Source organism: Esox lucius, chromosome 11, assembly GCF_011004845.1.
Source record: "Esox lucius isolate fEsoLuc1 chromosome 11, fEsoLuc1.pri, whole genome shotgun sequence".
Taxonomy (NCBI): Eukaryota; Metazoa; Chordata; class Actinopteri; order Esociformes; family Esocidae; genus Esox; species Esox lucius.
This window is the reverse complement of record NC_047579.1, coordinates 16265560-16278397: the sequence shown is the minus strand read 5'-3', so window position 1 is coordinate 16278397 and position 12838 is coordinate 16265560. Positions and strand designations below refer to the sequence as shown.

Below are 12838 nucleotides of genomic sequence, written 5' to 3'. Positions count from 1 at the left end.
CCTAACCCTAACCTTAACCTAACCTTAACCTAACCCTAACCTTAACCTCAATAAAGTAACATTTATGGCTAAACTTTACCTAGATATAATGCCTAACCTTAACCCCTAAACTTAACCAACAACACCTGGACCTTAAAGAAACTACAATTCTAACTCTAAAGTTAATTGTAAGTTTGACCCTAAAACTAAACCCTGAGCCAGAAAATGACTTTTGAAATGTGGGGACATGAAAAATGTCCCCACAAGTCACATTGTTCAGGTTTTAGTATAGTTATGGGGACAAAATGTCCTGACAGGTCACAAAAACAAACACACAAACCCACACACACAAACACACACACCAGCTGTATGTGTTCTGTATAATAAATCACTTACATCTCTTCGGTCTTGATTTCAACCTCCACTCTCCACCATGATCCATACTGTGGAAGAAGCAGAGGAGCAGACTGTCATTCAACTTGTTTACACACACATATACACACACACACACCTTACATACCTGCAACACAAACACACACACACACACTATACACAACCGACCCATCACACACACAGAACACCTCTCCCCATCATAAACACACCACACTACGGTTGGACAATTTATCAAACTATCTCAATTATGATTTGGCCAATATTTTAATTACAAATTTCTGTGATTTCTGAAATGTTAATGAGACCCGTCACCAGAGGTGGCAGGCATCGTCCACCAGTCATCAGTGTTTAGAATGTAGGAGGTCCATTGACAAAGTAAAACCAGTTGAGATAAATGATGGACATTCTAAATCTTTTTAGTGAGACGACTCTTCTGGCTCCTAAACGACTCTTCATATAAAATACTTCACAATAACCTTAGACCAATGAAACAACTGCACATCTCCAATGTAAAATATTATTTTATGAACATATGTTTTGTTACAATTAGGTTCACCTGGATATTAATCGACAAGAGCCCATATGAATTCGGATTCTCCCTCAAGGAGTCCCACTCTGCCAACCTCAGGACTGTGAGATGTTTACTTTGACCATTTGGCTTCAATGGGTTGAACATGGGAGTGGCCTGTGGGCCATAGAATTTAAATGCATTGTTCCACACCTCTCACACCTGAGCAATCATTTATATGATGAAAAATTAGTTTAAAACATACATGGGACTATCAATAGCAAGGAACCAAGTTTATTTATATTGCACAATTCAATGTGTTTACAAAGAAAAATATATGAAAGTACAATAACATAAAAACAAATACTTAAATGCCAACATCAAAGCAAATGAATACATCATAATAAGAAAAAATCCAATAAGAAAACACATACAGATCAAAATTGGGATAAAAACATAGGAAGCTATAAGGGTAAACTGTGTTGTTAAGTTGAAGAGCTAAGTCATAGGAATGTGATAAGAGAAGTGTTTTTAACCTGGATTTAAAATGTATACGTTTGGGGCATGTCTAAGATCTTCTGGTAGTTTATTCCAGTATTGTTCAGCATAAATGCTAAATGCAGCTTCTCCATGTTTAGTTTGGACTCTGGGCTCCACTAGCTGACCTGTGTTCATGGATCTAAGAGCCCTGCTCGGTTTATATTCCTCAATAACTAATTGAAATACTCCCTCCCTTGGCTCAACCAGGTATATTCTTAATATCTTTTCCACTATAAGCAGGCTATATTCTTACAAGTCTACAAAGTAGGCTACTGTAGATGTAGTGATTGTATAAGTTAGTGAACTGTTATAAGCTGTTGTAACCAATGTAGATGTATTGATTATATAAGTTAGTGAACTGTTATAAGCTGTTGTAACCAATGAAACAAAATATTAAATGTCTGTAATATGAACCGAAACTGAAGGAGCAAGTAGGAGAATAGGAAACCCTGTTTAAGCAGTTGCCGGGGAGAGAAAGATTTAGTATGTCTGTTTTGTGAGAAACAGGTCACAGGTCAGAGACACACACACATAGTCGGACAGACAAGACAGAAACCAGAAAGGGGGGCAAGGGGATACTTGCAGTTATCCTATAAGGAATAAAACTGGGATTGGGCCAATGGCACACACTTTGTAAGTTAACGCCTCTATCTTTTCGGCGTAGTAGAAGTATAAAAATGATGTTTTGAATGTTGATCCTTAGACATTGTGCGGCGACACGTGTCTCCAGAAGCTTCTGTAATAAATGGACGTATAACTACGGTAATTGCCCTGACTCCCTGTGTTTTATTCTCCTTTCCAACAAACCAACTCGGGGAAGTGTTATACTTCAACAATTTGGGGGCTCGTCCGGGATTGGAAAGAGGAGAAGGAATTCGATCTTGTCCAGACAACCTACGCGAGATTCACAGGTTCCGAGCCGGCTCATGATAAAGGTAAGCAGAGCCTGTTATATCTAAATCTGCATATTGGCTATGAACTAAATTGTGGACCTGTGGAAAACGTATTGGGAGACTGGTTTAAATTCAGGGGGTCAGGGGAACGGTCTGTGAGTTAGAGTCTCACTATAAGTCGGGTTAGAGGCCCGTTACCGGTGTGTGAGTTAGAGTCTCACTGTAAGTCGGGTTAGAGGCCCGCTACCGGTGTGTGAGTTAGAGTCTCACTCTAAGTCGGGTTAGAGGCCCGTTAATCGTTCTAGGGTTGACTACCCTACGCCACTTCCCGACGGGGACGGTGGAGAGTTGCGAGTTAGAGTCTCGGCAACCAGTCGGGTTAGAGTCCCGAGGACTTAGGGGCACCTCGAAGTACTTATTGTGTGTAAAGGTTCATCTGGGTTAGAGTCCCGGGGAGTTTTATAGCTCCCCAAATTCTGTATCTGGGTTAGAGTCCCGGGGAGTTTTATAACTCCCCAAATTCTGTATCTGGGTTGGAGTCCCGGGGAGTTTTATAACTCCCCAAATTCTGTATCTGGGTTAGAGTCCCGGGGAGTTTTATAACTCCCCAAATTCTGTATCTGGGTTAGAGTCCCGGGGAGGTTTAGAACTCCCCAAATTCTGTATTGGGTTAGAGTCCCGGGGAGTTTTAGAACTCCCCAAATTCTGTATCTGGGTTAGAGTCCCGGGGAGTTTTAGAACTCCCCAAATTCTGTATCTGGGTTAGAGTCCCGGGGAGTTTTATAACTCCCCAAATTCTGTATTTGGGTTAGAGTCCCGGGGAGTTTTATAACTCCCCAAATTCTGTATCTGGGTTAGAGTCCCGGGGAGTTTTATAACTCCCCAAATTCTGTATTTGGGTTAGAGTCCCGGGGAGTTTTATAACTCCCCAAATTCTGTATCTGGGTTAGAGTCCCGGGGAGTTTTAGAGCTCCCCAAATTCTGTATAAGAGAACTGGGTTCAAGTCCCAAAAGTGTTGGGTCAGGTACCCGTTAATCATTTGTTAATTATTCTGAGTCTGGGACTCACAGTAACGTAAGTCAGGTTGAAATGAACGGGGAGTGTGAGAGAGAAGTTGATGACGATGGGCGGTGTCCAGGCACGGGAAAGTGGAAACAATTGGGGATACAGGTGGCAAATGTAATGACTGTTGTAGGCAGGATGGACCCAATTCAGAAAGAAAAAGAAGGGATAGAAGAGAAATTGCGACAAGTGGTGAGTGAGGCAGGATTAAGGATGGAGGAAAGGAGATCATTACATGTTATTTTGTGGAATAAGGAGAAGGAGTGTTCTAAAAATCGAGATAGAGTTAGAGACAAGAAGGAAACAGCCAATTTGGTCAAGAGAGGGAGATATAGAGAAAAGGAGAAGGAATGGGAAAAGCACAGAAAAGAATGGTGTAAATTAGCAGTGTGGTGTCAGGGCGTAGACCATGTGAACAAAGAGAAAAAGGGACAGAAAATTAAGGAGAAAAAGGGAGGAGAGATAGAACCCCCAGCATATGAAGATGACCTGGTGGTGCATGGTACCGTGTACCATTATATCCAGCGTTATGTTTAGAGAGTGGGATATTGTCTTTAGACACACAGAACAGCAAGCCCATAACTCAATTCACAGGAAAGCAAGATAAGAGAAAATTAAGTAGGAAGGCGGAGTCAGAGAGCGAGACAGACACTGAGGGGGAGGTGAAACCGTTCAAGGCAAGGGCAGAGAAAGAGGAGCGAGAAGGGGAGACGACTAGGAAAGAATAAACAAGAGGAGATTACAGGGGCCATAAAGAAAAGATGGAGACGGGAGTAAGGGAGACGTAGACGTATACCCTCTGCCGCGTACGCCCCCACCAGAACATAAACTACACCATGACACAGTAGAATCAATTCAAAAGACTCAAAATAAAATGTATACGCGGTCACAAGCAGGGGAAGCTGGTTGTGCTGGGTTTCAGCTGCCTCTCTTTAGAGTGGGAGGCGGAGAACCGCGATATAAACCATTGGAGCTGGGACACGTACAGGCACTGGTAGATAAATTACCCCCGATGGGAGAGGGAGGTGGACTATGGTTGTCACAATTTGATAAACTCACAGCTGGTCAAATGTTGGCACTGGGGGACTGGAGGGCAGTAGTCGACCGAGCCGTGTCCGCCCAGGATATGATTGAGATAGAAAAAGGGGCCGCCACTAGGCGGAGCCCTGACGACACTCCTTTCAGTCAGGTGGTCGGGCGCATAGCCACGGCCCTGAGGGAACGATTTCCCTTGCCCGCTGGGACCCCGATGCCCAAGTTACCTTGGGAAAAAGAGCAACACCCTAGACAGTATCTAGAAGCATGTAAGGACACATGGGCCAAACACACAGGGCACCACCCGGGGAAGGGGGGTCTGCAGCAGGAGTGGTTTAGAAGGGCGGTCTTAGAGGGACTTCCAGAGAAAATAAAGGAGGCAATGATGGCAAATCCTGACTTGCCGGATAGTGAATCACACGTATGGGAAAGACACATAGTACATCATTTACAGAGGGCAAAAGATGAGGAGACAGAGAAAGACAAACAGATACAGGGACTGAAAGAGAACCTGTTGCGCTTACAGCTGGGTGAAGCCAAAGGGAGGCTCAATGAAGGGAAAAAGAAACACAGACAGATGGCAGCTCTAGGCTCAGAAGAACCTGACACACCCGATTTATACCCTGTTCCCACATGGGCACCCCAACCTCACGGTGGCCGGGGGGCATTCACCGCGCCCTACCAATCAGGGAGGGGAGGTTATGGTAGGGGGAGGGGGCGGGGTAGAGGCAGAGGGGCTCCAGGAGCCCAAGTCCAGTACGGAGTCTGCTTTACGTGTGGTGACCCGAACCACTGGTCCAGAAACTGCCCACAGAACACTGCAGGGGGCAGAGGATACCCAAACCAAGGGGCAGCTCCAGTTCCCAACCCACACGCCGTCCCACCACCTAGCGCACCTGGACAATACCCACTCTCTTATGAGGGAGGGTGGGACCAGGTGTGACGGTCTACAGGGGGGGGAGGGGACAGCGGGGGAAGGGCAGACCCTATGCTGTCCCTGAATGTCGACGGGAAGGACTTCTCCTTTCTGGTTGACACAGGGGCCACTTTTTCCACCATCACCGCCCCTCCCGTCACAGGACTACTATCCTCCAAGACAGTGGAAGTTGTGGGGTTTGAAGGAGTGGGACAGACTTTGCCAGTGACATTTCCTTTTAAAACGATACTGGGTAAACAGGCCCTCAGCCATCCGTATGTGGTGTCAGCAAACACACCAGTGAACTTATTGGGGAGAGACTTGTTGATAAAACTGGGGGCTAATATCTTGTGTTCTCCAGATGGACTAACTGTCACGTTACCAGACGGGACATCAACTTCAAGTGGAGGCCGTGGGTCTCCCTCCTCGAGCCGTACTTTCCTCCGCCAGACCCCCCACATGTAACCCTATTTTATGATCGGCAGGGCGATGAGGTGTATAGAGAGGGGTTTGGGGATGTAGTGTGTGGGGACACGTGGCAGGTCGGGTCTAAATTCATATATGTAGGCCCTGAAGGGGTAGCGGCAGATGTACAGTTGACAGAGGAGCAGGATCAGTGGTACATGATGGCGGAGGAGTCCGTCCCACATGTGTCACTGGCACTGCATCCTAAACACCAAGCAAAAGACCTGGGGCCCATGGTTAAAAGGGCGGTCGAATGCACTGATTGGACACTCCCTCAGGCGCCAAACGTATGGTACTCACACAGCTGTAAGATGTAAAAATGGTTCACCTGCATTGACCTGGCTAATGTTTTTTCTGTCTCCCACTAGCAGAGGAACTTCGTGATATTTTTTCTTTCACACATAGGGGTCGGCAATGGAGGTACACGAGACTACCACAGGGGTTCGCGCTTTCCCCTGTCATATTCAACCAGGTACTGAGAGAAGCGCTGCAGTGATGCTGCCTGCCGACAGGGGTAACTTTGGTCCAGTACGTAGACGACCTGCTGCTGACGGCCCTGACGGTGGCCGCCTGCATCCAAGCTACAATGACGGTCCTCACCAGACTGGCTGAGAAAGGGTTCAAGGTGTCAAAAGGAAAGCTACAGCTGGTAAGGACGCAGGTCTCCTTTCTGGGCAGAGTGATCTTGCAGAAGGGAGCGGGGCTTTCCTCAGCTCACCGCACAACCATCCTCCACCATCCTAAACCCACTACGGTTCACGAAATGCTATCATTCCTGGGGCTCACGGGGTATAGCCGGAATTACATCCCAAACTATTCAGGGCTCACAGAGCCACTTAGAGCGCTAGTTAAGGAGCAGGGAATGCGTAAACTTAAAGCCACTCTCAATTGGACTTGCCCGGCCGACAAGGACTTCATTTTGCTGAAACAACAACTAGCCACCGCAGCTGATCTGGCCATACCAGACTACACAACACCTTTTTTCTAGATTTTTCTGAAACAGGATGAGTCATGAATGGGGTCCTGTTTCAGAAAAAGGGGGGAGAAGGCTCTGAGAGAGACGAGCTAGTGAGACATCAAAAGGGGGCTTCCCCACAAGAGAAAATAATTTGGCAACAGAGATGAGCGGGCTCGGGAGAGGGCCAGACGGTAGAGTAATACTTCCACCAGCCATGCGGGGAGATACATTTGCAGAAGCCCACGGGTTGGGCCATGTTGGGCCAGCACAGATGTTGAGGAACTTGTGCCATTGGTGGCACCCGTTTATGGTAGAAATGGTACGTAACTACACTAGGACATGCACCATCTGCACACACCACAACCCAAAACCGACGATCAAACCTGAGATGGGGGCGTTCCCCATGACTACGAGACCTGGACAAGAGATAGTGATAGACTACACGGACATGGGGGAAACTGTACGGGGGTGCCGCTACATGTTAGTGTGTGTGGACATGTTCACAGGGTGGCCAGAAGCCTGGCCAGCTAGAAGGGAGGACAGTCAGACAGTGATCAAGTGTTTAGTGAACCAGTACATTCCCAGACACGGCTTCCCAGAGAAAATCAGGTCAGACAATGGGACTCACTTTAAGAACAGTGATTTACAGAAGTTAGAGAGCTTATTGGGCCTAAAACATGCTTTTGGCACTGTGTACCATCCACAGTCCCAGGGAAAGGTAGAAAGGATGAACCAAAACTTAAAAAACAAGTTGGCTAAGATAGGTGCACAGACTAAATTGAACTGGGTGGATGCACTGCCACTGGCACTCATGACGATTCAATGCTCGTTAATTCAGACCACTGGGTTCACCCCATACGAGCTGCTGACGGGGAGACAGTTTCCAGGACCAGCCGCGGGGCCTGCGGTCCCGGAAGGGGAAAAGTGGCCCAAAGATCACAGAATGTATTTTGATGAATTGCGAGCTCTCGTTTCAGAATTCACCAACAGAGTCGGAGAACGGAGGGACCTGCAACCGCTGGACCAGAACCTGCCCCAGGCGGAGTGGGTGTTGCTGAAGGTCATCAAGCGAAAGTGGTCGGAGCCAAGGTGGACGGGTCCTCATCAGGTGGTGGAGAGAACGAGTCATGCGGTCCGCCTGAGGGACAAAGGAGAGACCTGGTACCATTGGAGCCAGTGTACACCAGCGCAGGAGCCAGGAAGGTCGCTAAAGGACCTCATCCAAACCGGGAAGGAGGAGCTTTCCCCAGCGTGGACGGAAGGAGGACCAACACCAGCCGGACCGGTGCCAGGAGCGGACCCCAGGACACGGCGGGACTACGAGCGAGTGAAGGAGACAAAGGACGACGCCAGGGGAATAGACTCTTAGGGGAAAGAACTGAAAAATACTGTAACTAAAGGGGGTATAGGACACCGAGTGGCTCATACCACTCGTACCAAGATGACAGGGTTACAGAGAAAGGTCTGGGGAGATGATAGTAGAATGAAGTAGTATATGGGAATTGGTAGAATAATGATATGTGTGTTGTGTGTTGATACAGGTTTCCCAGGTTGGCATCGGGTCTTCATTCCCCCAGCGAAGAGGTCAGCGACCCCACCTGAGGACACCTGCTTGAGGAAATTTGGGGGATTGAATTGGACTATGTCAAGGGGTCGCATACGAGCATTCTGGGATAGATAATCCGCTGGAGGAATGGCTGACCTCGATGTTCGGCCAGTGGAAAGGTTTGATAATGTCTGTTCTTTTATCGCTTTCTACATTTGGTGCTATAATGGTTACTTGTGGGTTTTGTTGTATCCCATGCATAAGAGGGCTTGCCATGAGAGTGATTTCTACAGCCATTGAGAAGGCTCCAGGATCGCCATCAGGGATGCTGATGCCTCTACTGGAGCAGCATGACCCGGGAGAACTGGAGCTTGGCGAATAGGGGTGATCTCTCTGGGGAGAGATCAAAAGGGGGAATTGTAGATGTAGTGATTGTATAAGTTAGTGAACTGTTATAAGCTGTTGTAACCAATGTAGATGTATTGATTATATAAGTTAGTGAACTGTTATAAGCTGTTGTAACCAATGAAACAAAATATTAAATGTCTGTAATATGAACCGAAACTGAAGGAGCAAGTAGGAGAATAGGAAACCCTGTTTAAGCAGTTGCCGGGGAGAGAAAGATTTAGTATGTCTGTTTTGTGAGAAACAGGTCACAGGTCAGAGACACACACACATAGTCGGACAGACAAGACAGAAACCAGAAAGGGGGGCAAGGGGATACTTGCAGTTATCCTATAAGGAATAAAACTGGGATTGGGCCAATGGCACACACTTTGTAAGTTAACGCCTCTATCTTTTCGGCGTAGTAGAAGTATAAAAATGATGTTTTGAATGTTGATCCTTAGACATTGTGCGGCGACACGTGTCTCCAGAAGCTTCTGTAATAAATGGACGTATAACTACGGTAATTGCCCTGACTCCCTGTGTTTTATTCTCCTTTCCAACAAACCAACTCGGGGAAGTGTTATACTTCAACACTACATATATGTTAGACGTGAAATGAACAATAAAATAGGTTACATTTTACCTCTCCTAATTATCAGGTTGGCTGTTGTTTTTCTACTGACGTTACCCTAGTGGAGAAATGTACGTGGAACACAAAGATTCGCCAACTCATCTGGAAATAATTGTTGTTTCAGACTAAAAAGAGAAATAAATTGGGTTTGCGAACTGGTTTCCAAAGTACTTCCAATATAGAAAATCATCAACGTTGTTATTCAACTAGGCAAGCCTAGTTCAGCGGCCCTGCAATAAAACGTGTTGCCCTCTCAAGATTCGATCCCAGGTAGCCAACGTGGAAGGCTGAATCATTTACCACTACACCACAGACCTGTACGTTTTACAGGTGTATAGCCTTCTGTGTCTACCCTGAACTAATCTTCTTTTTCCATTGGCTGTTTTAACATAATAGCCAGTAATAGGCTTTACCAGTATCTACTAACTTACTGGAATAGTCATAAGAATTGAGAAATTGCTAGTGAGTCTGCCAAAGCTATTTCATTTCATGGCATAACAATGTACATTTTTCTTTCATTCGTGAATGACATTGATACAATAACTATCAATAAAGGACTCTCATGGACTCTACCAGAAATAGTCGCAATACTGTATAACCGTAAATAGTTTTATTGCAGCCCACAAATAAAATTAATAAATGTTTTTGCTCTCAATAGAAGTCGTCCACTTTAGAGGCACTGTCTTTAACCACTACGCCACGGCATTACATGTCTCAGCAGTTGCTAGCCTCCATTGAGCATTGTATTAAACTGACTAACGTTTCTTATTTAGCTTACCTCCACCATAGCGTCTATGAACTGTATGGCTTTTGCCACTGGCGTTTTAACAGCTTATTAGCCTGTAATAGGCTTACTAGTATCTACTAACTTCCTAGGAATAATCATAAGAATTGAGCAAATGCTAGCGAGACTGAAGATGAACTTTTACGTCAGAAACAGTCCCAATATAACCGTATACAGTTTCAGTTAAGACTTACCATAACGTAACTACTGTATGTTGTAGCCAGAAAATGTGTTTGTCTATCCTGACCCAAAACGCATGCACGGATGCGTACTTCGAAAATCCACCAGAAACAGTGCAATACAAGCATAAACAGTTTTATTTCAGGCTTACTATAATGTAGATACATTTAGCCAGCAAAGTTTTCATCTATACGGAATAATTCATAACACATACTTCGCTTTGCCTGTGAGGAGATACGAACATGAGACCTATAGTACACAGGTCCGCTTCTCTAACCACAGGTGTTTTAACAGCTTATTAGCCAGTAATAGGCTTATTCGTATCACCACCAGAAACAGTCGCAATATAAGCGTAAACTGTTTTATTTCAGGGTTACTATAATGTAGATACATTTACATACTTTGCTTCGCCTGTGAGGAGATACGAACGCGGGACCTATAGTTTACAGGTCCGCTTCTCTAACCACTACGCAATTTAACTCAGTCAGGCAGTCACTCACTTAGTAAGAGACATTCGCTCCGCTTAGGCGGTCTGGCAAAAAGTGGGGTGGATCTGTAGACATCAGAGGGTTTAAATGAATATTAGTTTGAATGATTCATATATTTGGGGACATATTCACAAACCACTATCTTACCACTAGGAGGACTCCTAAACAGCAGTAAAAGTGTCTAGCTCAGAGATTCCTCTTAAAAACTATTCACAAAGATGCTAAGACTTTTACTAAGAAATGGGGAGATGTCTTAAGCTAAGAGAAAGGGCGGGGTTGACCCTGTTGCTGTGGATGATGTCATGTTCCACTAACAAGCCTACAGTACTTAATATTCCCTCAGTGATTGTCTGACAGGGGAGGGGTCTCTGTCAATGAATTAATTATAGAAATACTGTAGAAGGATGTGTCATGTTGCCATATTTAAATAAAAATACTCAAATAAAAATGTAGGCCAAGTGTTACTGATTAAACATGAAACCAAGAATGATATACTGACTGGTCATGATATGTTCAGCTAATTTTTAGCCACTTTCATGTCTGGCAGCTCGTAAACAAATGCTTGTTCATCTTTTGATGGTGCAATAATTTGTGCAATGTGTTTCAATGTGCAATGTGTCTCAATGTACAATGTGTCTCAATGTGCCATGTGTCTCAATGTACAATGTGTCTCAATGTACAATGTGTCTCAATGTACAATGTGTCTCAATGTACAATGTGTCTCAATGTACAATGTGTCTCAATGTGCAATGTGTCTCAATGTACAATGTGTCTCAATGTGCAATGTGTCTCAATGTACAATGTGTCTCAATGTGCAATGTGTCTCAATGTACAATGTGTCTCAATGTACAATGTGTCTCAATGTACAATGTGTCTCAATGTACAATGTATCTCAATGTGCAATGTGTCTCAATGTACAATGTGTCTCAATGTACAATGTGTCTCAATGTGCAATGTGTCTCATAGCACCAACTACACCAGATGGTCCAGCTATGGCCATGAAGTCAGCTTTGTTTCTTTGTAGTGAACATCAAGAGGAAACTGAATGATTTGTTAGACAATATGGGGTCTGGAGAGTTCATTTATTTTTTAATGTAATATTCTACTGACAAGAGGACTGAGATATACGTAGTTCATCTGTGCTGCATAGCTGCATTTTCCCTGTGGCCAAGTAGCTCTGAGTTGTCACAACCTTTATCTCTGGTGTTATTAGGATGTTTCTGTTTGTTGGTGAAGTGATTGTATCCCTGACTAGCTCTACTATGATCATAATACCCTCTCGATTAAGACAATGCCTTTTCAAAAGCTCAGTATCATGAAATGTTTCTAAAATGTTGTCCTGATTATGAGGCGGATTGCCAGTAGCCCTTTTGGGATTATTTGTGGTTTGGTCTTACTGACTTAAGAGATCTCTTGACTACCCTTAACTTTTCACAGATTTAGGAGCTGGTTATAGCATTAAAATGCTTAGTAAAATACTCTTAGGCCAAAAATGTAAAAGTCCTAAAATTAGGACTGACACACCCATTGTTTCTAAGAGTTCCTCCTAAATAGAAAGTAAGGAAGTACTTTGAGTCTTAAAATATTTTCTGAATGTGGCCCCTGTTTTATAGGGTTCCCCACAAGGTTAACGGCAGGTCCCCACTATGGAAAATTTGATTTCCGGTTTACGGGTTAGGTTTATCCCTGCTTAGACTGCTGCCCCCGCGACCCGGCCCCGGATAAGCGGGAGAAGATGGATGGATGGATGGGTTAGGTTTGTAGTAAAAAAGATGTATACTCTCAGAATTTTGATTACTTTTAGTTCTAGTTTAGTGTTAGGTTTTAGAGCAACGTTTTTTTAAGGCATAAGTGTTATCTTACTGAGTTTAGGGGTGGAGTTAGTATAAGGGAAGAGTTAGGTTAGAAATAGGTTTAGGATTAGAGAACAAGGAACGTGGATTTCTGAGTTTCCAGTCATTATATGGACTTAAAAACAAGATTGTTTGTGTTTTACTGTAAATCCCACTGGATAAGAGCATCTCCTAGGTAAAAATATATGTAAAGAAATATGTGCATTTGAAGTTAATGAA

The 12838-nt window shown here is 44.5% G+C and overlaps 1 protein-coding gene across 1 annotated transcript in view; it reads right to left on the bottom strand.

Moving 5' to 3' along the window:
* LOC105006816 (protein NLRC3-like) overlaps positions 1–12838 on the bottom strand; it is a 925414-nt gene that overhangs the window by 512450 nt on the left and 400126 nt on the right. The gene's annotated exons all lie outside the window — the stretch shown is intronic.